Below are 26285 nucleotides of genomic sequence, written 5' to 3'. Positions count from 1 at the left end.
ACGAGTCCAGGACAATAGGGGGATGATTCTGATGTTTCAACTCCTAGGCTTCTTTGCTTCCTGCATCCAGCTCATGGCATTTCCCTGATTACTCAGCACTTGGCAGGATCTTTAAAGGCCAGGGAAGACAAAAACTAACACAAATGCCCATGACTAGCGGATCCCGTATGGCTGTTACTCACAAGTGGCACAGGACATCTTCAAGCAATGGGGAGAACCCTTGCTTGATCTGTTTGCCACCACAGAGAGATCGCAGTGGTCATAGTTCCGCATATTGGAGTTCCCAGGCAGCACTCCCTCAGAGATGCCTTCCATCTCAGCTGGGGTTAAGGACTCCTGTATGCTTTCCATCCCTAAGTCACATAGGAGGAGGAGCCAGCTCCATCATGGCCGCTCGGAGCTGTTGCTCCGTGGCGAACCCTCTTTCCATCCTTGAGCAGCGTTTCGCTGCACTGTTTTCCACCTAGGGCAGCGATTCCCCCACCGGAGTGCAGGCAGATCACCTGGAGTTGGATTTTGCCCTGGTCCGATCGCGTAGAACTCGGCGGTGACGTCCCTGGCAGTTGTGATACTGGGATGGCACTCAGGTAGCTGAGAGAACGCGCCCGGTGCCGAAGGAGGTGCACAGCGATGTCGCCGACCCCCTGCTCTACCCTGCTGACAAGAGTGGCTGCTGTGAGCCGCCGTCTGGTCTTGACACCATGGACAGCTGATTGGGACGAAATCGGACATCCGTCCGTGGGAAACTCCAGCTCGGGATGACGGGACCAGAGGGCGGCAGAGTTTCCTCAAGATGGCGCTGCGGGCTCTCGAGGTTGCCGGATGAGAGCTGTAATCTGCTGCATGCCTCCAGTTTAACCCATGGGGAAACCGAGGCAGACTGTCCTTTCAGCAGGATCCGTGGAGAGCTGAGAGAGTCACTATTGGCAACGCTGCAGGTGGCCCTCGGGAGCCGCTTGGGTGGCGAGGTGTGTTCCGGCGGCACTTCACGATGTTCTGTGGGAGCCTGGAGACCGTGAGTGAAGGGGCAGCCAGGATTACCAGCAATACCCGTGGTAAGCCAGGGGAGCGAAGAGAATCTTTAAACATGGCTCCCAGCCCTTTCACCCTTGGGTGCAACTTTTGGACGAGGACTCATATGCACCCCGCCATTTTGGGACCATCTCCTAAAGACACTGTTGTCCTATCGGCCATCTTAGCGACCTCGGTCCGTACCTCCGGTCCCGCCGGGCTCTAGCTGGGCGACCTTTCGATCGTCTATCTTCTCCACAGATCTACTTATTGTTTGTGAATATTGCTGGTGCCCGTGATCCCATCACTCATCACCCCCTCCCTCTACCCTCCCTCTCTCTCTTTCCACCTATTCCTTCTCTCTCTCCCCTGAATTTCTCTCCCTTTGCCTGCTTTTTCCCTATGCCTGAGCCATGCTTCTGTAACTCACTCAAGCGACTCGTTTGGTTGGATATATATATATATATATATATATATATATATATATATATATATATATATATATTTATTTATAATTTATAAATGTCCAAGCCTAATCGCTGTTAAAATGTAATCCTGTGTGAATTTAGTATTTGTATATATAGAACTCTAACCACCAGTAAATGTAGTAGACCTTTGTACTTACTACCATTCCTATGAGATTTTGAGTTTTTCCGTTTGTATCTCTTCCTTGAATGACTTTACAACTTGTACATTTGCAATTTTGTTCTGTTTGTATCTTTTCCTTGGATTACTTTACAACTTGTACATTTGCAATTGTTTCTGTTTGTATCTCTTATGTAACTCATGCAATCCAAAGTCCTTATGTAACGCAACAGGTTCTTTTGTACAGCGCTCTGACACCTTTGGGTAGTGTTCGAGCTATATAAAATTGCATTAAATAAATAAATATCCAGCATGCTCTAAAAGATCAAGAAAGACATCCTAATGGTCCTGAACTGGGCTAAGAGATTGTTGTTCCTAGTACTTCTGTCCATGGGCATTTGTTCTCCAGTCAAGCTGCTCTTTTGATAGAAACTCCTGTTGCAGCAGCCTGCATGATTCAATTTTCCATGCATGGACATAGAGTATCAACAGTTGATGGCTTTTCATGTCACTTCTGAGGTGGTTGTTATCATTCTGGAAGCCAAGCGACCATCGTTCAAAACTGTGTGCACAGGATGCTGGGAGCAATTTGTTGCCTACTGTTTCTCCCCGTGACATTCAACCCTTAAATACAAAGGTTGACTGACATCTTGTTGTTTTGTCTGTATTTACCCTTGCAGTGCCAATGGTTAGAGAGTATCTTTTGTCAATTTTGCATTTGCCAGCTCAGCCATAATTTTTCAAATCACCGGTTGGGATGCGTTTTTGTGAACAGGTTGATTGACATGTTCCCGTCAACAGATTTTGTGAATACACAATGGGACTTAAATTTGGCTCTCACTTACCTCATGGGCACTTCATGTAAACCGATGCACAGCTGTACGCTACACCTATGAACCATTGACTGCTTTCACATTGCCATTACTTTTGCACGGCAAGTGAGCAAACTCTAGGACCTGTCTGGCCAACAGTCATACACATTATTCTTTCCAGGCAAATGTGTCCTCTGTACGAAAGCAGCATTTCAGCTAAGGTAATAGTAGTGGAGGGCCGAAAAGATGATGAATTGCCTGATGCGTAATCAAGCAATTCATCACCTTTTTGGCCCTCTACTGTCCACCTCACCCCTCTTTATGGTTTACATCTCTTTATTGAAATTTCAAAACACACAAATTTAACCATGTAGGTGTAGCTGACAAGCCACTGATACTGTGTAGCGCACAAGTTAACCGGTTGAGTCCGGAGCGCAAACAGGACAGTGGGCGCATCTCGTGGCAGAGGCCATACATAAAGGACAAATTGACAAACGGAAAGAAACATTAAAACCCCCCCTCCCAACACCCTACCTACCCCACCCCCTCCCCGTGTTCCATGTCCACTATGAGCCGGAGAGAAGAGGCCAGCTGAATCCCCAGATCGTGTCCGCCGCCAAATTTAATCCCGGTAATCGCTGGATTCTGTCTCATCCTCTGGGACAGAAGTTCCATAAAAATGGCAAAAAGAAAGGGCGACAGGGGGCATCCCTGTCTTGTGCCTCTCTCAATGGAGAATCGGGAGGACGTGTGACCATTCACACAGACTGTAGCGGTCGCCAACTTATAGCAATTCAAAATGTATGTGCGAAATTTCCCTCCTATCCATATGCGCTCTAAAACCTGCTCTAATTAAGGCCAGTGGACTCTTTCGAACGCCTTTTCAGCGTCAATAGCAAGCATCATATACTCTCCCTGCGAGTGTGTGGCCTTCTCAATGAGATGAAGGGCGCGTTTCATATTATCAAAAGTTTGGCGCTCTGGGATAAAACCTACCTGGTCCGGGTCAATAAGCCCAGGCAAATGAGGTGCGAGGCGAGCGTCTAGAATCCCTGAATACAACTTAAGATCTATATTAAGCAGAGAAATAGGACGATACACTCCACATGTGGTCTTGTCCTTCCCTGGCTTGGGAATCTCCACTATGGAAGCCTCCAGGAGCTCGCTTGGGATCGCTCCGGGTTCGGCAAAGGAATTAAAAATCTAAGTTAGGAGAGGGGCGATCAAGGCACAAAACGTTTTATAAAAAATAGCAGAAAAGCCCTCCGGGGGCCTTTGCCAGTCTGAGGCAGGCAATGGCAGCTATGACCTCCTCCGTTTGGATGTTTCTATCAAGATATTCAGCCTGGGCTTTAGTCAGGGCTGGCAGGGTGACGGAGTCAAGAAAGGCAGCCCCATCGGAGCTCTCCAGTGGTGAGCTAGTGTAGAGGCTAGCATAGAAATCGTGAAGGCCTCGGCAATGTCCCCGTCTTCCGAGAAGCGTCTACCATCTCCTCAACAGATCTCTTGGACCCCTTGCCTGTGTCAGATCCTCCGCAGCCTGTGGGCAAGGAGGCGCCCACATCTTTCACCCCCAGTTTAGTAGGCATGTCTCAATCTCAGGGCTGCGAATTCCGCTCTATCCTGGTCGAGCGCTGCGATTGGTTGGCGCACGGCCTTAAGCTGATGCCACACTCGGGGGGGGGGTCCCGTTCTCTGGTGCATCTGCTCCAGTTCCTTGGTTTGTTGGATGAGTTCCTTCCGCTTACTCCTGCGCTCCACATTATCTGCAGCTGCAGTGGCTATAAATTCCCTCCGAACAACCACCTTTAGCGCTGCCCACTGCGTCGCAGGTGTCGTGTCGGTGTTAGCATTATGTGAGAGATAGTCAGTGATGGAGCACTCTATACACTTAACTACAGCCTCGTGATGTAGGAGAGTGTCTCTGAGACGCCAAAGCCTGGAGGGCCGTGACATGGGAGGGAGGGCAAGAGTGGCTAGTACCGGTGTATGGTCATAGAGGGAGGCAACCCCTATCTCCGCCTCTGTCGCGAGCTAGCGCACTGGTGTAGCTACTAAAAGATAATCCAGCCTAGCGTATGTCCTATGAGCGTTGGAGTAATAAGAGTATTCCTTGCTATGGGGGTGAAAGCATCGCAACAAGTCACATAAACCCAGATCGTGCAAACGGGTCAACCCTTCTGCAGAGAGTGCGCCAGCCTGGTGAGTGCGTTGACAAGACCTATCCATAGTGTTATCTAAAACTAAATTCAAGCCCCCCCCCAGAATGATGTTACAGTCTGTCGTGGTTGTTGTTTCGGTGAGGGCGGAGTTTAGGAATTGTTCTTGGCCATCATTCGGGGCATATATTAAGCCAATAGTGAATGTTAAGCTACCAAGGGCAAATCTATAGACCAACAATCTACCCCTAATTTCGGCCACCTTATTCAGGACTTCCCCTTGAAACTGCTGAGCCACTAAAATCGCTACTCCAGCTGTTTTGTTAAGACCCGAGGAAAAGAATTGGGTGGGTAATTTCGGAGATCGGAGAGGATCGCAATCCCTGGCCAGAAGGAGAGTTTCTTGGAGAAGGCATACATCTGCTTGGGTGTTTTCTAGGCATAACAGTACAGCTGTACACTTCACAGGGTTATTAAGACCCCGCACATTTGAGGTAAGTATCTTAAGCATGTTAGCAGGCATGTCTGATCTAAGAGGACCAAAAGTATAGATACAGTACCATATTTGGATCTATTGAGGCGCGGTGTGGGCAAATGACCCAGGGCCTTATGGCAGTGCGGAGCTACACGACCCCTAAGAGGGGAGTGGAACTGGAACACCGAAACCCCCCCTTCAAAATCCTCAAATAAAGACAATGATGTTCCGCCCAGGCAGAAGGTGGACATGAAACACAGGACCCCCCCCAAAAAAAGAGAACAATGGAATAAAGAAAGCAACAACATATTGTTCTTCGTCCGTCGATGAGTGGAAATGAGACCGTTCAAGACCGTCTACCAGGAGTCGAAAAGCCCCCTGAAAAAAAAGTTAGTAATACACAATCCATCGTCAGTCGGCGAATTGAAATAAGGCAGTATGGGGTAGTCTGCAAAGGTTCAAGACATCCCACTCCCGCCAACGACCCAAGCTTGAAACAAATCGATTGGTCGGCCCAACGCAACTGCAATGTTCAGCCCGGTTGGGATTTAGACAGCTTGAAGGAAACAGTCCCAAGCGGCGACTGCTGACCCTTTGTTATTTCACAGGGAACAACAACATATCATCCATCATCCGTCAGTCATTGGAAATGGGGCAAATCGGGCAATCCACCAGTAATCAGGGAGCCCCATGAAGAACAGATTGTTAACACATTGTCCTGTCGTGTATTTCTATAGGTTCTGATTCGATCCCCCTATTCCTGACCCTATTCTGGTTAAACTTACTAGCTAGTTAACTAACAGTCAGCCCATGAGGCAAGAAAACCCCCATGATGCAGATACCGTTATCTGACGCAGTCACACTACGGCACAGGAACGTGTTATCTGATTAGGTCATAACGCTTGAGATCTAATTAGACAAGCGACATTCCTCCAGCCCCTGATAAGGCATACGACGTTCTCATAACAAATCAAACCTATGACAACCTGGATAATCCGTGCGGCCATTGTTTTGATTTCACAGAGAACTTTAGTAAAGAATGTGCTAACGAGCAAGTCGTATGACATCTTTATTGACGTACCTATGTCCATCCTTACGTCAATCTCGGCACCTTTAAGGTATAAATATTGCCGACCTTGCCCTATGCAAACACACGCGTGGTGACAAGACGGAGCAGCCATACTTGCCGAAGCCGAGAGCAGAAGCAGACCCCGCAGGCAGCAGCCCCGCCTTCCTGACGCGCTGAGAGACGCGCTGCTATCTCAAGCCGAGAGACCCAGCACCGGCGCTTCCGGGTAGCCCTCGCAGGCAGCCTGGAATATCGAGAGCAGAGAAAGAGATACCATTCCTCATTCATCCTAAATTCCAGGTACAGAACTGAATAACCCCTCCTAGAGAATTCTTTAGTTATTCATTTGGCAAAAACAAACTTAACTTAAACTGTAACTTTCTATTCCCGCCCACGCATTAGACTTAGGTCAGGTACACGGGGTAGGCGTATTTAGAAACACCAGTTGAGTACGTTTAGTCAAAATGTATATGTGTATGTAAATATATTTTAATCATTTTAAACATCATATGGCTCAGAAACCATATCAATGTTTTTACAGTATTATTTTATACTATTGCTTCTAATGTATGCACTTTACTTAACTATAAGTATTGCAATAATATCGATCCATTTCTCTTGTACGAGAAAAGAGACTGATCAATAAATAACATCTTTTATTGAACACGCCCGTCTCTTCCTTTTCTCTACATTCTGATGAGACTAAGAATGCACGTACTGACTGAGTAAAATAATTGCCTTGTGCTCACACGACTCTCGAGATTGACTCTTGATTAGGGGAGAGCAAAGTTGTCATGTTCTATGGTTGTCAGAAACTAAATCCCTTCTTGTCTAATCAGGGGAGTTAATCCTTCCTTGAACATTCGAGAAAGTTTCTAGCGAACTCTGAGCTTAGCTGGCAAACCCAAAAATTAAGTCTAGTATCGACAGTAGTAGACCTAGTTAACGTCTGGCCTAGGCCTTTACTGCTGTAGGTACTATTCCAATGCGCAGAGCCTATTGGGAAAATAGGAGCTACACTACATGGCGCCCAACGTGTTTGGAAAGGGCGATAAAACTAACGTAAGACATTTAGAGTAACTCAGTCGTGCTTTCTCACTCAGACCCCTTTTCCCAAATACTCCAAAGACGTCTGGAGTGGGTGAAAGGTTATAATATCCTCCAAAACCTCGCAGGAGGGAACTCCTATGTATGGTTCTTGGTCTAGTCAACGTTGAAGGATAAAACAGTTCCAGAATATTGTGCACCTAATCTCTGTTTCCATAAAGAAACCTGATCTGCAAACAAAAATAATACCATCCTGTCAGTAAAATGGGAGACAGCGATGGAGAAAGAGAGGCAATTAGATTAGCTACTGAAATAGCAGCAGCTGATACTACAGCACTCGATGCAGACCCGGATATAATACACATCCAGGTCGCCAAAAGGAGAGCTATAACTCTAAAACTTATAGAAAATGGACTGACACCTAGAGGTGGTACAGTCATATTCGTAATCGAGGCACACGAATATCGGCAGACAGAGGTATACTATACATGGATACATTTTCCAGCAGCAAATGCTGTAACAAAGTACTTCCACTATTACAAAGTAGAGGAACCTCCTGAAACGTACACTCCTTTCGAGGAGGTGGAAGTACCACTCAAATTCCAAGAGCATTTGCTCTTATTTGATGGCGCCCTAATACATAACAATCACATTACAAGGCTCGGTCCTTTAGGAAGACCAGGAGCAACGTGGCCGGTCCTAGCCGGATACACACCACATCCAGACATCGAAAGAATGCCTGCAGCAGAGCTGTTAATACAGCTAAAACAACTACTAAAAATTCACAGACAATTAGTTCAGTATGTAATGCGGACTTCAACAATTCAGCCAGCGATTAAACTTCCACAGCTGACCCCTCACCAGGGGAACACAAATAAAATTACACCACAGAACATCCAATCCTGCCTAGGTAAAGTTCCAGCTAAACGGGAACAAATACCATTCTGGTTGGCACAGAAAATTACCCAAATAGAGGCGGTGTTTCCTGACACCACCCCGCTGGAAAAACACAGGATTCTGACTATATGTCTCCCAATGGGAATCGCACCACACATTGAGGACTGTGACACTTGGGGTACAGTCTTTGCTTCCATCTATACGAAAACGCACGGTGTTCCATCCATTTCGGTAATACCAGATGTGCTAAAACAAATTCAAGATGAATACGGTCCAGAACCTGCTTTAACTCTTGGTATGAAATTACTGAAAGACTTCAAGCAAGTCTCGGCTATATTACTAGCCAACATAAAAGGTGAAGCAGCAAACGTGGCGATCCGCCAGAGGTTAAAAGAGACAGATATAGCAGACCAACCAGCTGAAATTGCCAGAATCATAGAAAAATCCTATGAAGAACTAGGCAGAGATAGTCTAGGTGGAATACCAGTAAAACCGCAACTGACTACAAGTCCAGAAAAAATATTTTTTAATAATAATTCACCAAAAAAGAACTGGGATGGAAATAAACAATCCAATCCTAAAGAAAAGAAATTCCAGTCCAGAGGAAGGTCTCCTAGGCGAAGAGAGAAATCTCCAAACCCGAGACAAAGGTCACCTCAGAGTGAACCCTCTGGGAATAGATATAACCTTAGAAATAGGGATAATATTAAAAAACCTGATAGATATCAAGACATTGATACACGTCCCTCTCAATCTTTTCAGAATTCCTCGCAGAAATCGGAAAGAAGAGGACGATCAGAAGAGCACGCCAAGTCCAAAGACAAGGAACCTGCTCAACTGAAAAAGAAATCACAATTTCCAAAAAAGAAGGTAGCCAGTATCAAGGTAGTTAACAATGCCGAGAATACTGAGGACACAACTGAAAAACGGAGAATGGGCTCAGACAATGCTAGACAGCGCAGCAGAGGTGAGCATAGCTCGCAAAGTCCTTATGAATCATCTGGAGACAGTGGACACGAATGAATACCTTCAAGTGGAAACTGCAGATACCAGAGTTAGCAAGCCCCACAAAATATACGAGATAACATTACGTATAGAGGGAGATAAGACTAGGAAAATAAGGGGACTATTTTGGGATAACCTCTCCAAGGGTTATGACATCCTTCTAGCTGAAAAAGACTGGCCACCAGAGTTTGTCAGGGAGTGCCCTCATGGCGAAGAAGTAATTATGCCTGCCTTCTCGAATCAAATGCCGATTCATAAAAAATATACACTTGCTAGAAAGTGGGCAGTGGCCTTAGCACCTGCTTTATATAAAAATCATGTAGGATGGGATGAGGATTCTCCTCCTCACAAAATCCAGTTAAAATCACAACCAACTGCACAAAGGCAGTACCCAATTAAGCAAGAAGCTAAAAAACAAGTAAATGAAATACTAGATCAGCTAGAATACCAGGGGGTGATTGAAACTTGCACCTCACAAATGAACAATCCTTTGTTTCCGGTCTCCAAACCAGACAATTCATATCGCCTAGTTTTGGATTACCGACACCTTAACACATGTTGCAAAACTTTTGCAGTGCAAAACTCACACAGTGCTGCACTAATGAATAACATAGTGCGCAAAAAATACAAAACAACCTTGGACATCTCCAATGGATTCTTTTGTCAAAACATAGCACCAGAGAGCAGATATTTAACAGCTTTCTCAGTAAATGGCACTCAAAAACAATTCTGTCGGTTAGCCCAGGGGTACAAGAATAGCCCGGGGGTATTCTCAGCGAGAGTAACAGAATTACTACAACAATATGATGATGAAGCATTATCTTATGTCGATTACATTTACTTAACAGATGATGACTTGGAGACTCACTTGAAAAGAGTGAACACCATAATACTTGGTTTCGCTGCAGAGGGTTACAAATTCAACTTCAAAAAGTCCAGAATTGCCCATCTGAAAATCCAGTACGGAGGATATGAATTATCAAGTATTGCCTGGTTAACAGTCTTTTAAGAAACTAGAAGAATTAAAAAATCTAAAATATGAAAAAACGTATCCTCTGCCAATCGACATTCTGCCTCTACGACATTACGCCTGTGTAATCTATACAGACGGACATGCTCAACCCTCCGTTTGGGGAGAACATGCATACAATCCCACATGTGAGATTACAAAAGAAGTGTGGCACGGAGGTAAACTAAGACCTCTATTAACAAAATCACACTCAGTAGAAACTAATTCAGAACTACAAACTGAAATAATAGCTTTGAAAATGGCGCTAGATAATGCGGATCGCGAATTCCCGACACTTATAGTGTCAGATTCATATTTCTGCGTCAAAGCATATAACAAGGATTTGCAGACATGGATTCAGAACGGTTACAAAGATGACACAGATGCACCAATAAAGCAGAGATTGCTCTGGGAACAGGTAGCTCTTTTGAAAAAAGAACTACCAAAGACTCACGTGACACACTCACTGAGTCATCAGCGTGATGGCGTTCACGTTGTAGGGAATTCATTGGCTGAAACAGCCGCAGCGGCAGCCAGTAAACCGGCTCCCGTAGATCGAAAAAAGCGTACATTAAAATACATTGACGGCGAAACATTGCTGGCAGTAAAAACGTCATCAAAAGGCGACTGCTCGGCGTTACCGATCAACTATCCACTCAATTACACATACATCATAGATGCAAACTCCATTCCTTTTGCTCGAATCCCTGGAGTGGGGGATAGAGTGATTCCAAACATGGACAGGAGAAACTTGTTAATCGCAGACGCACACATGGGCGAGGGTCTCAGACACCTTAAATTAAAAGATTCTCTGGAAGAATTACAATCACGGTACTGGTGGCCAGGCATGAGCCTGCACTACACCATGTTTGTAAAAAACTGCCCAAACTGCAACAGAGATCGCAGTGGGGAGAGAAGCAGTTTAATACCTCGTCGTATCAAGGCAGATAACATCACCACTAAAAAGAATGGCTTGCGATTAACATATACAGGCTAGTTCCCACTTATAATGTAGATCCACAGCACTCGGCTGACGTCCGGACTGTTATACAAGATTTGCGAGTCTAATTGGCATATACGCTAAGAGCATGCTACGTTCGACCATTTTTTTTTTCCTTTTCTCAGGCAATCCAGCCTGGGGGGGGAAAGAATGGCCAAATGAGCACAGCCCAGCGGGAATCTTCTCACTTCCTTCCTGAGGGTATGGGATGGTGTAAAGAAAAAACCAAGACAGAAAGCAATCTATAATAGAAAGGATATTAGGTTCGGGAGCTGGGTGGGTCAAACATCTAATAAGTGTCCAACGTAGTCTAAATAACTTGCCAAGAAATTCTCTGAAGGGATTCAGTCCGTACGAATTATTATTCGGAACTAGGATGTTGATCTCTGACCTTGATAGTCAGACTTCAGTGGTAACAGAAAAAAGCTTTGATGTCAAAGACCGCTTGGCTATTTTGCAGGACTTAAACAAAACAAGAAAAGACCTGAGCAACATACAGTTGAAAGAACAGCCAACGACCACTGAAGAATCACCACCTGTCCCAGCAAGACCTGTCTGGATTCCAAAAGTCGGGGATCTAGTCAGGGAGAAGATCGCGGTAAAGAAGGAATTTGGGCCTTCTTACAGAAAAGCAGTTCCTGTATTGTCTGTCAACGGGACAAGATCAGTTGTACTACCGCCACTTGCTGGAAAAAAGGAGAACCGAGTTGTATCCATCGACCTGGTAAAACCACAACATGTGGCCGATAACCAACAGTAGGCCAAGTGGACTCCCAATAAGTAGCAGAACACCAAGGTTTGCTACCAGTACAGAGGTCCTATCAAAGAGGCTCATCACATTCGAAACGCCTACAGAAGAACAACAAGGACTATGCAACAATGCAATAGAACTTAGACCTCTGAAAACCCAAATAAAGACATTTAGCAGAGACACACCAATCTATACAGAAGTACCAAGTGAAAATGCGAGAAACAAAAATCCTGAACCAATTGGAACAATTGACAGAACTGCATCCGGTTACTTCATCAACTTCGATGATTCCTCTGAAGGCTTCAGCGAACAAAAGACACAGCCATCATCAAAATCCTTTAAAGACAAAGCTAAGGAACTTTTGAAACAACTGAAAGAAACATATCTAGTTTCTCCATGGATTGAATTTTGGGTGGGTTTTGGTGCATTTATCCTCATACTTTGGCTCATCATGGTATTTACCTTGGGACGCTTCATTGAGGGAAAATATGCTAAAATGGACACAGCAAGTCAGAACATCAACTTGGTCATCAAACCACACACATCTTCACACGTCGAGAAAAGAGAACTTTCTTCAGAACTTTCTTCAGCCAACTTCACAGCAATTCCAATATCTGGTGGGGTAGCCTGGGACAACACTGACTATGAAATTTATGGTCCGGTCGAGATCCTGAAATATCCACACCAAATCAAGATCTCCTTGAGTGACTTTGCAAAACCAAACTCATTTGCTGATGATTGGGACTTTGAAAGTATAAACAATATGATGTCTGACTTAGTAATGTCTGCTAAATTTACAAAACATGATTATTTGCAGGGTTCTACAAATTATGACAGCATGTACTGCTATAACCATTATGGTAACCATTTCTTGCATAAATCTGCACAACCTAGAAATGTTTTAAATTTTAATCAATGGGAACATTGTGCAACACCTCCAAAAGGGAGCCCTAGAACCTTGTATGGCAAATATTCATATTTTTCAGGTTTTAACATAACTAATGCTGAAACATTTTATTACAAACAGTCAAACAAGACAGGGATGAAAACCATGATAACCAACACAAAATTGATATATTCAGATTCTTTCTTTGAAAAAATGAATACTTTTGGATTTGATTATTGGGACAAACATGTTGATTTGAAAAGTGTTTGGGGTACAAAAGAATGGCAAGTACAGGGTATAGAAGCTTTGTTTAGAGCCTGCATGATCCCAGAACAAATGATATTTTTAAATGACACCGTTCAACAAACCACCTGTCTTGGCTTAGCCAAAATCAAAGATTTAAATAACCTGTCTATTCCAAAGCCAATAATGTTTAGCAATAACTCTGAAACAGATGAAGAAATAGACATAAACCATATACTTAACCAAAACAGAACACATCCTGATTGGAAACAATGGTTGATCTGGCCCACAGATACAAATAACTGTCAAGATAGATTCCTGAATAAAACACAGGGTTTCAAAATGACCAGGCCAGACCCTGGATATCCTCAAAGACATCACCCAGGGATAATAACAACCTACAGTGTGGGCAAATTATGCCTTCAATGGCTACAAACTTCCACACTGCCTGAAATTAAGCAACACCTAACTTTACTTACTGATGGTGCTGACTTGCGTGATTTCATAATGGGACCACGCAAACAGCGTCAAAAGCGTTTCATAGCAGCCTCTGTATATGCAGCATACAATGAGGCCTGGAAGGTTACTCAAATTGAGACAGCAGAGAGAATACGGGAAATTGACCGTATTAATTTGGAAAAATCACTTTCTGTAGTGGACAATGGGTTAATGACTCTGTCCTCCAGAATTTTTTCATTGGACAGCATTGTGTCTTCAGCAATCGATATATTATCGCAAGACTTACTGTTATTACAACATGGTCAGTCACAATTGCGTTCTATTGTACAGCTTGGCTGGACGTTACAAAATCTACGTTCAGGCTATGTGCCTTGGCGTTTAATCAACACAACGTCACTATTCCAAATCTTTAACCTTACTGATAGACAAATCGGTATGGCGCAGAAGGGTGCTGATTATACAATCTTGAGCATTGAAAAACTAGAAAGATTACCGTTGACAATGTCAGAACGACCTGTCAGTGAATGGATAATCCACGGAATCATAAATATTCCAATCTCAACCTTCAGGTTTCAATACTGCCAAAAATATATACAGGCTGGCATGTACGAGAAATTGGGAAAGGGGTACCTTAAAACAACATGGAACCTGCCCTATTCACATGCATGTGTCAGTAACAAAGGACAGAAAGTGTTTCTTAGTGGCAACAATTGTGCTATGTCACTAAGCGGCACGCTTCTGTGTAACGGTATTAGTTTGCACGGAGCCTGTGAAGGGAATTCATACAACCTTTCATGTCACCAGCAAGGCGCACCCGCAACTGAAATAGAACCATTCTTTCAAAGACTCTATAATGGGAGTTACATTCTTATTGTAGACCGCAGATGCTGTAGTCTTATGCCCGGGACTCCTTATCTCGTCACTACGACGGCGAAGGTCAAGTGCTGTGGACGTTCTTTGTTTCCCAGCTCCTTTCCAGACAGGGAGGCAAGGGCATGGCCCGGTTTGAAAATTACTTCTATTCGAATAGACACTTTAAGCAGAATGAAAACAGTGCTTCTTCAGACGCCTACAAGGCTCACGTCATCTAAAGAAACGTATGATCTACAAGTCGCAAGGACGACTGCAGAGATACATACATTATTATCAACTAATTCCCCCGTACATTTCGCGGAAATCCTGAGCGAAATCTTAAATATTTCTGATACCACTGGGGTCTCAAAGGTATTTAAGACAGTATTTTCGATGGCATTAACACCATTCAAAGCCATACTGGGTATTTTTCCAGATTTCGTCCATTCGATTTTTGGCGGACTTCCCTTGATCCTGGGACTAATTGCAGGAATCCTATTCCTAGTCCTTATTTTTCGTTATGGCAACCCATGTCACAGATCAAACTCTCGCGACAATGGATGATACGATCCTAGCCATTGGATACCGGGACCGGATATCAAAAATCCTGGGACTATCCCGGCTTAGAGACCTAAACATGACTTGGTTTCTATCATTTCGACCAATGTGGCAAAGGTGTGTTTTACCTGTACTAAGGTGTCTGCTATGCGGAGAAGAATGCGTGTTAGACACCTGTCTGACGCTACAATCGGATGCGCCGGTGGATGCAGATACACTGTTGGTTCCTACCAAGGTTCACGCACTGTGCTGCCCTCAAAGGCTGCCAATTCTGATGACGGCATTCCTGGAATCTTCACCACTGCGATTGAAGAGTAGTGAAGTTCAAGATGAAAGCAGCATCGAACAGGTACGACCTTCTGTCAGCAATGCAAATCAGAATGTCAATGGAGACAATCATGCGCATGAATGCATGGTTACCCCTATTTCCGACTTAGAGGAACTTTCCCATGAAGCTGTTGACAGTTTTTTCGAAAGCCTGAATGATATGATGTTCTCTCCGGAACAGAAATAGAGACTTTTGAGTAAACTCGCACACGGCGTTCCCTGAATTCGGCCTTCAACTTTAAAAATAAAGTCACATGAACAATTACAATCCAGTTCACGGACAGCAACTTTTTTCAGCAAGCCCCTAAAATATTTTTCTATATATTTTTTCCCGGGACACTGATTTTCTGCTTAAAGTAAGAGACTATTCCTAGAGAACTAAGATTTCTATTTTAGATACTTTATAGACTTTATAGACTTTAGCTGCCCGCTGGTATGTTCGCAATAGATTTTATGTGATGAAATGGTTTCGACTTTTTTTCTGTATAGCCATATTAAGAGCCATTTCATGTGTATTTCTCATATGCCAACAAGCAATAATGCATAACAATGCGTGTTTACTTTTGCATTTAATTCATAGCTTAAGTGCATACAATATATATGACTGCAATTTTTCAGTATATTTGAAAATTTCGAAATGCATTTATGTATTTTGGGGTGGTAAGGTATACACTATACTCTATAGTATGTTGTACTATGTTATACTATGCATAGATTAGTAGATATGACCATAGTTAGCGTGGAGTGGGTGTCGTGTATTTCTATAGGTTCTGATTCGATCCCCCTATTCCTGACCCTATTCTGGTTAAACTTACTAGCTAGTTAACTAACAGTCAGCCCATGAGGCAAGAAAACCCCCATGATGCAGATACCGTTATCTGACGCAGTCACACTACGGCACAGGAACGTGTTATCTGATTAGGTCATAACGCTTGAGATCTAATTAGACAAGCGACATTCCTCCAGCCCCTGATAAGACATACGACGTTCTCATAACAAATCAAACCTATGACAACCTGGATAATCCGTGCGGCCATTGTTTTGATTTCACAGAGAACTTTAGTAAAGAATGTGCTAACGAGCAAGTCGTATGACATCTTTATTGACGTACCTATGTCCATCCTTACGTCAATCTCGGCACCTTTAAGGTATAAATATTGCCGACCTTGCCCTATGCAAACACACGCGTGGTGACAAGACGGAGCAGCCATACTTGCCGAAGCCGAGAGCAGAAGCAGACCCCGCAGGCAGCAGCCCCGCCTTCCTGACGCGCTGAGAGACGCGCTGCTATCTCAAGCCGAGAGACCCAGCACCGGCGCTTCCGGGTAGCCCTCGCAGGCAGCCTGGAATATCGAGAGCAGAGAAAGAGATACCATTCCTCATTCATCCTAAATTCCAGGTACAGAACTGAATAACCCCTCCTAGAGAATTCTTTAGTTATTCATTTGGCAAAAACAAACTTAACTTAAACTGTAACTTTCTATTCCCGCCCACGCATTAGACTTAGGTCAGGTACACGGGGTAGGCGTATTTAGAAACACCAGTTGAGTACGTTTAGTCAAAATGTATATGTGTATGTAAATATATTTTAATCATTTTAAACATCATATGGCTCAGAAACCATATCAATGTTTTTACAGTATTATTTTATACTATTGCTTCTAATGTATGCACTTTACTTAACTATAAGTATTGCAATAATATCGATCCATTTCTCTTGTACGAGAAAAGAGACTGATCAATAAATAACATCTTTTATTGAACACGCCCGTCTCTTCCTTTTCTCTACATTCTGATGAGACTAAGAATGCACGTACTGACTGAGTAAAATAATTGCCTTGTGCTCACACGACTCTCGAGATTGACTCTTGATTAGGGGAGAGCAAAGTTGTCATGTTCTATGGTTGTCAGAAACTAAATCCCTTCTTGTCTAATCAGGGGAGTTAATCCTTCCTTGAACATTCGAGAAAGTTTCTAGCGAACTCTGAGCTTAGCTGGCAAACCCAAAAATTAAGTCTAGTATCGACAGTAGTAGACCTAGTTAACGTCTGGCCTAGGCCTTTACTGCTGTAGGTACTATTCCAATGCGCAGAGCCTATTGGGAAAATAGGAGCTACACTACAGTCCATCATCTGTCGGGGAGTGGAAATAAGACACTATGGGGTAACCTACAAGGAATCAAAAAGCCCCCTCCCTCCAACCGCCCAGGCAATGAAACCAGTCAGTTAGCTGGCCCTTCGTAGCTACAACGTTCAGCCTGGTTGGGATTTGGGACAGTTCCGCGGAGACAGTCTCAAGAGCTGACTGCTGACCCTACGTGATCTCTGTAGGAGGAGACCTTCTGGGCCGATGTCTTCGGCCCTGAGGGCGCCATCGAGGGTTAGTGTCATCCACATCCGTTTTCAGGTTCTCATCGCCGCTCTCCTCCGTGGGTTTCCCAGCAATCGGCAAGCCTCCGACAAGGAACTAAGCTGGTACCGTTTATTGCCCAAGCGAAACACCAGGCGGAATGGGTGGCCCCAACTATAGGGGATGTTGCATTTCTGTAGGTGAGCAGTGATGGGCTTGAAGGTTCCGCGCTTTTGGAGGGTGTGAGCTGAAAGATCCTGATACAGGACTGGCGTCCGGTGACAGAACTTCAGGGGGTGCATTTGGAGCGCTTTTTGGAGGATATCTTCTTTGGTGCTGTAGTCCTGGACGCAAACCAACATGTCCGACGGTGGAGCTGACGGGGCCCACGGAGGGCCCACTCTCTGTGCTCGTTACAGGCGTAGTTCTGTTTCGAGAGGTCTTGCCAAAATGTGGTTAAGAAGCTCCCTCGTGTACCTGAAGAGATCATTCATGTCGGCTTCTAACTTCACCCCTCTAATCCAGATATTGTGGCGCCAGGAGCGGTTTTATAGGATCTCGAGGTGCGTCTGAAGGTCTACCTGCTGGTCATGAATTCTCAGAACCTCCTGTTGCAACGCCGCAAATTCTGTGTCCCTCCCGTCGCTCTTCTCTTCTAAGTCAGCGCTCGTTTGCCTATGCCATCCATGTCTCTGCGGACATCCTTGATCTCCGCGGTGAACTCTCGTTTGAGTGTGTGGATGTCTTCTCTCAGCGCAACGAACATGGATTCTAGAAATGCTTTAGTAATCGGTTCCGTACCTTCATCCTCTCGGGCGTTGGGCGGTCTGCTGCCGCCGCCATGTAGCAGCCTTCTGGTTAGCCTGCACTTTCGCAAATAGGTCCTTCAGATTCTTATCTTTGCGCCCTCGGGAGGAGGACATGTCGTGCTCAGAATCGAGTTCAGAGGAGACCCTAAGTCGGCGGGGGAGAGTCCCGTCTTCTCCAGCGTTCTCCCTCAGTACACCACATACAGTACAATAGCTGGGCTTCTCTCTTCCCCCTGACACTGGGTGCCTATGTCTTGATAATGCCGCTACCAAGGCACTGAAGCCACTATCTCTGTGAGCGCCGGGTCCACGCTGACCAACTTCTCCCCAACGTACGGTGCTGTCGAACCTCGTGGCATGGAGACTGGAAGGTTAGGTCCTCTCGGCTATAAGGTCCACCGTGGGGTGCCCGAATAGGTCCCTTCAGTGTGAATCCGTACCGCAGCCTCGTGCTAGCAGGGGACCATGGCCCCTGGGCCCCTTGCAACTTTCTACTGCTGTCTCCCTCGCTGCCCCTCTCTGCCACGTACGCATGTTGTCCAGCAGCAAGAAAAAGAGGGGGGGACTTGCCTGAGGCAGTCCACTGGCTCTGTGGAACCACGTCGGGACCCGCAAAGCTGGTCTTCCCTCCACCGAGGCCTCGCAGGGGCGCTCCGCTAGGCCTCCGGGCCCTCAATCAGCAGCTGTCTTGTCCGTGACCCCCTTGTTCGCTCCTCTGCAGGTAATGGGCGGCACCCCCCCTGTGCCTCCGCCGGGTTCAGGGTCCCAAACCACACGGTGGTCTTACTGAAGGAAGCTGCTCACTATGTCTGTTTAGGGGGACAGCCAGCCACCAGGCCTGAACCAGGCCGCAGGTCTCTTCTCATGGCATGCCCTCACTCTATGCTCTTCATGTCAGCAGCTGCGCTGCGCCCCGATCCAGAGCGCCGTCCGTAGGGCACATCTTCCTCACTGCCGGTGGAGCAGGGGATCTCCCGTGCAGGCCGTGTCTCGGACCGGGCCTGGAAAGCAAGTTTGGCGTGCGTCACTCTCGGTCCCGAGTACCTTAAAGCCGGTAGGAAGCGGCCGCCCATCCCTTTGCCGTCTGTGTGGTGCACTCCAAGCTGTGGGCAGCACCGCCGATCTCCTCTACAGCCGCGCGCCACGGGAGGGCACAAGAAACGCTGACGGACCCTCTACCATTTGGCATGCGGCGGGAGCCCGCAGCTCTCACCCAAGATGGCGGACGGGGCGTTTGCTTCTCACTCTGCAGAAGGGTTCTGATTGGAGAACCTCCTCAGCCCCGTCCGCTGCTAACCCTCACTCCGGGGCCCTAAATCACTCCAGCCGGCTCTTCCTTTTGTCGGACCTCTCAGGAATCGCCCCTCCGACGCCTGGGACCCCTTCAGCGGCACTGCTTCTCTTCAGGCCCCTCTGCACGGCCTCTCTGGCATATCGCTCCCTCAGTTGCTCATCTTGCAATCAGCCAAGAGGGATGGTTGTTTCACCCAATTCTTCCTGCATCATTCCCTGGTCTGAGCCATTCAACAGACCCACCACCAGTGGAGTACTGTGTTGGTAAGTGAGGGATTTGCATTTAGAAGTTTCTATCAGAAGAACAAGTTACTTATCTTCGCTAACACCTTTTCTGGTAGAGGCTCAATTCTAACTGCAAATTGCTCCCCAACCCAGCCTCATCCCCGTTCTGTGGAATGAGATCTTATACAGTGGCCCTCGATGTAACATCTAGGGTGGGACGAATTTAATGTGAACCCTCACAACGCCACCTATTAACATACATGGGAACTGATATAAAAAAAAAAAAAACGGATCCAGTCTGGTGCCTGGAGAAATTCATAAGGTGAGGAATCTGCGTTAAATAGCGTCTGCCAGAATTTGTATGTCCAGGATAGGCCTAGATATCTGTGCACAGATTAGTGCAATACTAGGACCTCAAAATAAAAGTCAGGATAGTATATACAGGCAGTCGGTCACTCGGGGCAGGGGAACATGCCTGTACACTATTTAGGATACATTCCAGTCCCAACCAGTAGGTCGCATAATGCGCTTGTGCGCTTAAACAATATAGTTCGCAGTCTGGGGCCTCGAAGCCCCCTTGAGTGAACGTCAGTGTCAGGGTTTCCCACTTTACCCTGGGTTGTCGACCGCCCCAATGCCAGGCGTATCATCTGGGTTTTAAGAGCTCTGAAAAAGTAGGGCCCCAGCGAGAGGGGGATATTAATAAATAGGTACAATAACTTGGGTAGGATCACCATTTTCTTTAGGGGGATCCTTCCCGCCATGCATAAGGGTAATGCTATCCATCTCTCTACGGATTCTGTAATGTGTGCAATCACCCTGCCGTAATTGGCACGTAGAAGTTCTGGGCCATCTCTGGTCATCTTTATACCGAGATATCTAACTTCATGAGGGCACCATTCTATGGTATAATCTAAGGGGTAGGGACATACAGCTCCTGTAAGCGGAAACATTTGATATTTCTTCCAGTTTATTCTGATCCCTGATAGCTCACCAAACGCTATAGACTCTCGCAAGATGGGATTAAGACTGATCTGGAGTTTTCGTACGTAGAGCATGATGTCGTCCGCATATAACGAAACTAATACATGTCGGGTGGGAGATTCAAGGGCCCATTCACGGTGTAACTGCCTGAGTCGGGCTGCCAGGGATTCGACCACCAAAGCAAACAGCAGCGGCGACAGCGGGCAGCCCTGACGGGTACCCCTCGTGATCTGAATCCAGGGCAAGCTGGCGTTGTTTATTACAACCCTAGCGCATGGTTGCATATATAATAGCCGAATCCAGGCCAAGAAGCCCTTTGGCATCCCCATTTGTCCCAGTATGTCAAACAGGTAATCCAATTCTACTGAGTCGATCGCCTTGGTAGTGTCGAGAAATATCGCGGCCACCTCTAGGTCAGGATCCATATCCTGAATTGCAGCGAATAGGGTGCCCAGATTATGGGAGGTAGCGCACCCTGATACAAAACCTGCCTGATCAGGTAATACTAGCACCTGCATAAGGAGGCTCAGCCGATTTGCGATCATTTTAGCCAGTATTTTTACATCGCAGTTGATCACTACGGCCCCTCGCGGCGGGATGCCTGGCTTTCACCTTGTGAATACCCTGCCGGGGTATCTCACAGGGGAATACCAGGACGGGTTCCCTAAGCAAGCGCCTTGAGACCCCTGGGTGATTCGTGCGCTATATAAATCGAAATACATTTACATTTACATCATAGACAGAGGTCTGTATGAGTCGCATTTATCCACAGGCTTCCCAGGTTTAAGTATAGAGATTATGGTGGCCTCTCTCATAGATGCCGGCAGTTCCCCCAATTCCAGGGCTTCTTCATAGACTTGTTTGAGTATTGGTGCTAGGCACTCTATGTAAGTTTTGTAGAAAACGGTGGGCAGGCCGCCAGGCCCAGGATCCTTGCCAGATCGAAGCTGCATAATTGCAGCTCTGATTTCGTCTAGTTCAAACTCAGCGCACAGAAACTCTCTCTGCGACTCTCCCAACCATCCTAAGGCAATAGGCTCCAGGTAGGGCTGCAGGGATATCGGCTTTTGTCTGGCCGATGTATATAATGTGATGTAGAAACTTTTAAATGTTTGGAGAATGTCTGACGTGCCTTTTACACTCCCTCCGTCAGGAGTTTGTACATCCTAAGACTTAGCCCAAAAATCTGGGCTTTCGGATAGTTTCTGCGAGTGCCCTTCCTGGCCTCTCTCCCTCCCCATAGGGGTGAGCTTTAAAATATTTTCCTCTGAATCGGCATTTTCTGTCCGCTCCTTCTTGGTATTCAGTGATCTTTTCCCTGAGTGCTGCGTGGTTCTGCAGGGATGGCGATTGCGTTATGTCTTCTTTGACGCGTTTGAGTCGCCCTCTAATTTGGTGAGCGTCTGTCACAAATCCCAAAGCACCCCTCTTCCCTTTGCGATACTCTGTTCCTGGACCGTAACCTCAAGTGCCTCCCATACCGTTGTTACATGTTCAACCGAGCCAAGATTTCACTGGAAAAAGTCTTGTATCTCCTGCTCCCTCTCTGCTTGGAATACCGTGTCCAAGAGCATGGAGGGATTCATGCGCCAATTTATGGATGGGGTGTGTGTAATAGGTGGCGAGATACACTTATGCACAGGGGAGTGATCAGAGTAGGTGCGTGCTAGATGTTCCACCTCGGTCAGCCATACACGAAGTCCCCTAGTGATTACCCAGTAATCTAAGCACAACCAAGTCTTATGCGTGGCTGAGTGGCAGGTACCTTCCCTTCTGTCCGGGTGCATATATCTCCAGGCATCTAGCAACTCCCAGGCCGCAATAATGTCCCCCATTTGGCATTGGGAGTGGGTGTAGTGTTGTGGTTGTGGGTTGCATCTATCAAGAGTGGGGCTCATTGTGATATTTAAATCCCCTCCCCACAGTACATGTATAGACCCTATATCTACAATCTTCCCCCAAAGTGTAGCACAGAACACAGGGTCGTCACTATTAGGGCCATAGCAGCTGACCAACATCACTGAGTGAGATGCGAGCACTCCCCACGTTAGGCTAAACCGGTCCTGCGGGTCTGACAGTTCTCTCACGGGTACATATGGGGTGTTTTTGTGGACCAGTATGACAGAACCACGTGAGTAGGATGCAAAGCAGCCGTAACCCGCCCATCTAGCCGCGAATCTCTGTGGCTTCTTGGGGTCGAAATAGGTTTCCTGGAGCATTGCAATTTTGTATTGAATGCCTATCTAGGTACGCTATTATCTGTCTACGCTTCCTTGGGTCCCCCTGTCCCCAGATACTCCAAGTCAATAAGCGTATCTGGGTTCGCGCCGTGTTTATGCATCTGTGGAGGTCGGTTTGTCATGTATCGTCTGTCTAGTATCGGCGTGTTCTTCTCAGATGGTTGCGCAGCGAGCAGGTTTGAAAGTGTGTTTGAAAGTGTTGTGTAGAATGCCAGGAAGCCCATCTTGTACATCACCCTGGGATCCTACAACATCAATGTGTCGCCCTCAGAAATGTCTAACCAAAACTTTCCCCGGACCCGACCCCCCTCCCACATCGACATCCACAACCTGTTGTGAAAAAACAATCCTGCCCACCCCACCCAATTGAACTGTAAACCCATTTTCATGAATGTCTATACCTTAAACGTGGGGTTCAACCGGTGGGGTAGCATCAGGGGGCGCATCCACCCGCTGCCCCTCCTCTGTAGTGTTGAATTCAGAGAGGGCGGGTTGCCCGGTAAGCAGTATAGCTTGCTTACACATCATTATTAGCAATACTGTACATTCATATACATTGATGTGGTACGTGCTATTTGGAGGCAGTTCAGATGCAGTCATCAATCTGCTGGGCAAACACCATGTAGCAGTCCTTCCCTCTAGGTTTGAACTGTCGCAATGCCTTTCTCAGGAAGTCCAGTCAGTCATTGTCCAAGGTCTGAGATGATTGTCTTGCTTCCGGGTCATCTGCTTCCAGGTTCGATCTTGATTTCTTCACCTTCAGCAGGTAATCCTCCACCTGCTGTGGGTTAGTGTAGAAGTGCTGCCTCCCTTGGTGGGTAATCCCCAAGTGTGCAGGATACAGCATAGCATAGTCTATCTGTGCCTGGATGAGTTTCCGTTTCACCACCGTGAATTTCTTTCTGGCCTCCTGGACAGCCATGAAATTAAATAAGCATTTATATAGAGCATTGCTACCCGGAAGCATCCCAGTGATGAGCAAAACTAGAGACAGGTAGCAGAATCTAAGGAAAGAGAATGGTCTTTAATTGTTTACAAAAGCCAGGTGGTTGGATTCCTTTCGCAAGTACAAAGGCAGAGAGCTCCAAGGTTTAGCCGCATTATACAAAAACAACCGGGCTCCACTTCTGGCCTTGTTAATCCTTAGGACCTCCACTAACTGGAGCTCGTCAGATCGCAATTTCCTTTTGGATTTATATGGGCAGATCATCATTGAGTTTATTGGGGGCCCAGTCCCTTGCAGGGCTCTGTGGACCACGCAAAGGGCCTTAAAACTGATTCTCCCCTGCACTGGGAGACAATGGAGGGAGTGAAGTGCAGGTTTCGCTGACTGACAATTGGAAACTCCCATTAAAAGTCTGGCTGCACAGTTTTGAACCATTTGGAGCGTTGCCACTACTGCCATAGGAGCGCCCAAATGTAGGGCATTAGCAAAGTTAAAGTATAAGTGATTGGACTAAAACTTTTTTTTGCTTGAGAGGGAAGAAGGGGCAGCACTTTCCGGGCCATTCTAAGCAAGTTGTAGGACTCAAGAAAGCTGGACAAAGTCTGGTTTATATATTTCTCAGTGATCTTGCTGATCGTTGGGAGGAGAGAAATGGGCAGATAGTTGCCCAAATCTGCAGGATCAAGATTGGGGTTTTTAAGTAGGGTCTTCACCATGGCCCTTTTCCAAAGGCCATGGCCATGGTAAAATCCAGATACAGAGCTATAGTATGGCCATCGTACGTCAGGGGTGAATTTGAACTTGCCAGTCTCAGTGCCACATCCCCGTCTCTGTAGTTAAGTAGTTTGGCTATGATAGACCTGGCTAGGGCTCCCGGAGGGGGTGGGGGATGGTCCCAGAGATTAATGTGCACTCTCCACCACCAGCAGACCCGAGAAGGCCTCTGGGCTGAAGAGCCCCCGTAGCATCTCCTCCACATACTTCTCCATTTTACCAGTGTAGGCACTCTCTGATATTCCCAAAACATGGATATTATTGCGCCAGGATCACGCTTTGAGGGCTTCATTCTTAGCTGCTACGATCTTTAGTAGCTTATCCAAGTCAAGTTCAAAAGACCTTTATTCGAATTTCATAAAATTCATAAAAGTACCACATAAAAAACAATACATTGCATAACACATCATTACAAGAATGTCGAGAATAAAAATATAATATAATACAATACAATTCCAATGAGGCTAATTTCAAGGGTTTTCCATCATTTTACGCACTCGCGTTATCAGTCTCAGTAAAGTGCTAGTGCGAAAAATCAGTTCATCTGAGTCCAGGGAAACCAACATCAAATAAGACTTCTCCAGCGAGAGGGGTCTGTATTTCCTAAAATATGGAGTTAAAAGCCATTTAATGTATCTTAAATAAAATTTACAAAGGAATAGGAAGTGCAAATCATTCTGTGTACTGACACCGTCACACGGGCATGGGTTAAAGTCGGCACTATGTCGATAACCCAAAGGGAAAGACAACAAAAATGTCACTGTACCCGCTCTTAAACGGAACAAGAGTGATCTCTCCCAGTTGGTCATGGGTAGAGTAAGGTAGGGCGGGAGTGGATACCTGCACAATTCATTTCCCATATATTTTACAACAGTTGATTTTGTTGATTCTCTTCCCATCCTTTCAGATTCAAAAAGTGCATACAGTGCGTGTTTAACCTCGATTTTGTCCTTGAGCTCAATCTTGGTGGGGTATGAGAAAAGATCACCTTTATCCTTAGTGTTTTGGATACTCCTGAGAGCCATGGGATCTCCATGCCACGGTCACAGTTCAGGCAACCTTTTATGATATTTTGTGTGAGAGTGGCTGAATTGTTCCTCCAAACCCTAACCCAAAATAGTGCTGGTCTGGCTCTGATAAAATCACAAACATAGGGGAGGTTTATCCATTTGTGCCATCTGTTTCCCTGAAGATGTAGTTGTGTCCTCCAAATCTGAAATTCTGTGCTCTGCTTCCTCGATTCTCGCGTCATGCTTTTCAAGTTTTTGGGCCATAAAGTCTAGCCTGTTGCACATGTTGTTCATTTTGACTTCGATAGAGGCCAAGCTGTGTTTCACTGTCACAAGCATTGCTTTCATGTCTTCCTCAACGGGCTGCATGCTTTCGACGTGGTGTCCTGTGGGAGGCTGTTCGGGGTCGCTTGGCGCGGCATTCTGCGGCTTCAAAGGGTAGTTTCTGCTGCTTCGGGTCAGTTTCACCCATCTCGCTTATCCCCAGCCTGTCTCCTTCTCACTGTTGCA

The sequence above is a fragment of the Lissotriton helveticus genome, chromosome 5_1 (assembly GCF_964261635.1).
Source record: "Lissotriton helveticus chromosome 5_1, aLisHel1.1, whole genome shotgun sequence".
Lineage (NCBI taxonomy): Eukaryota > Metazoa > Chordata > Amphibia > Caudata > Salamandridae > Lissotriton > Lissotriton helveticus.
The sequence above is the reverse complement of the archived record's forward strand: the minus strand, read 5'-3'. Positions refer to the sequence as shown.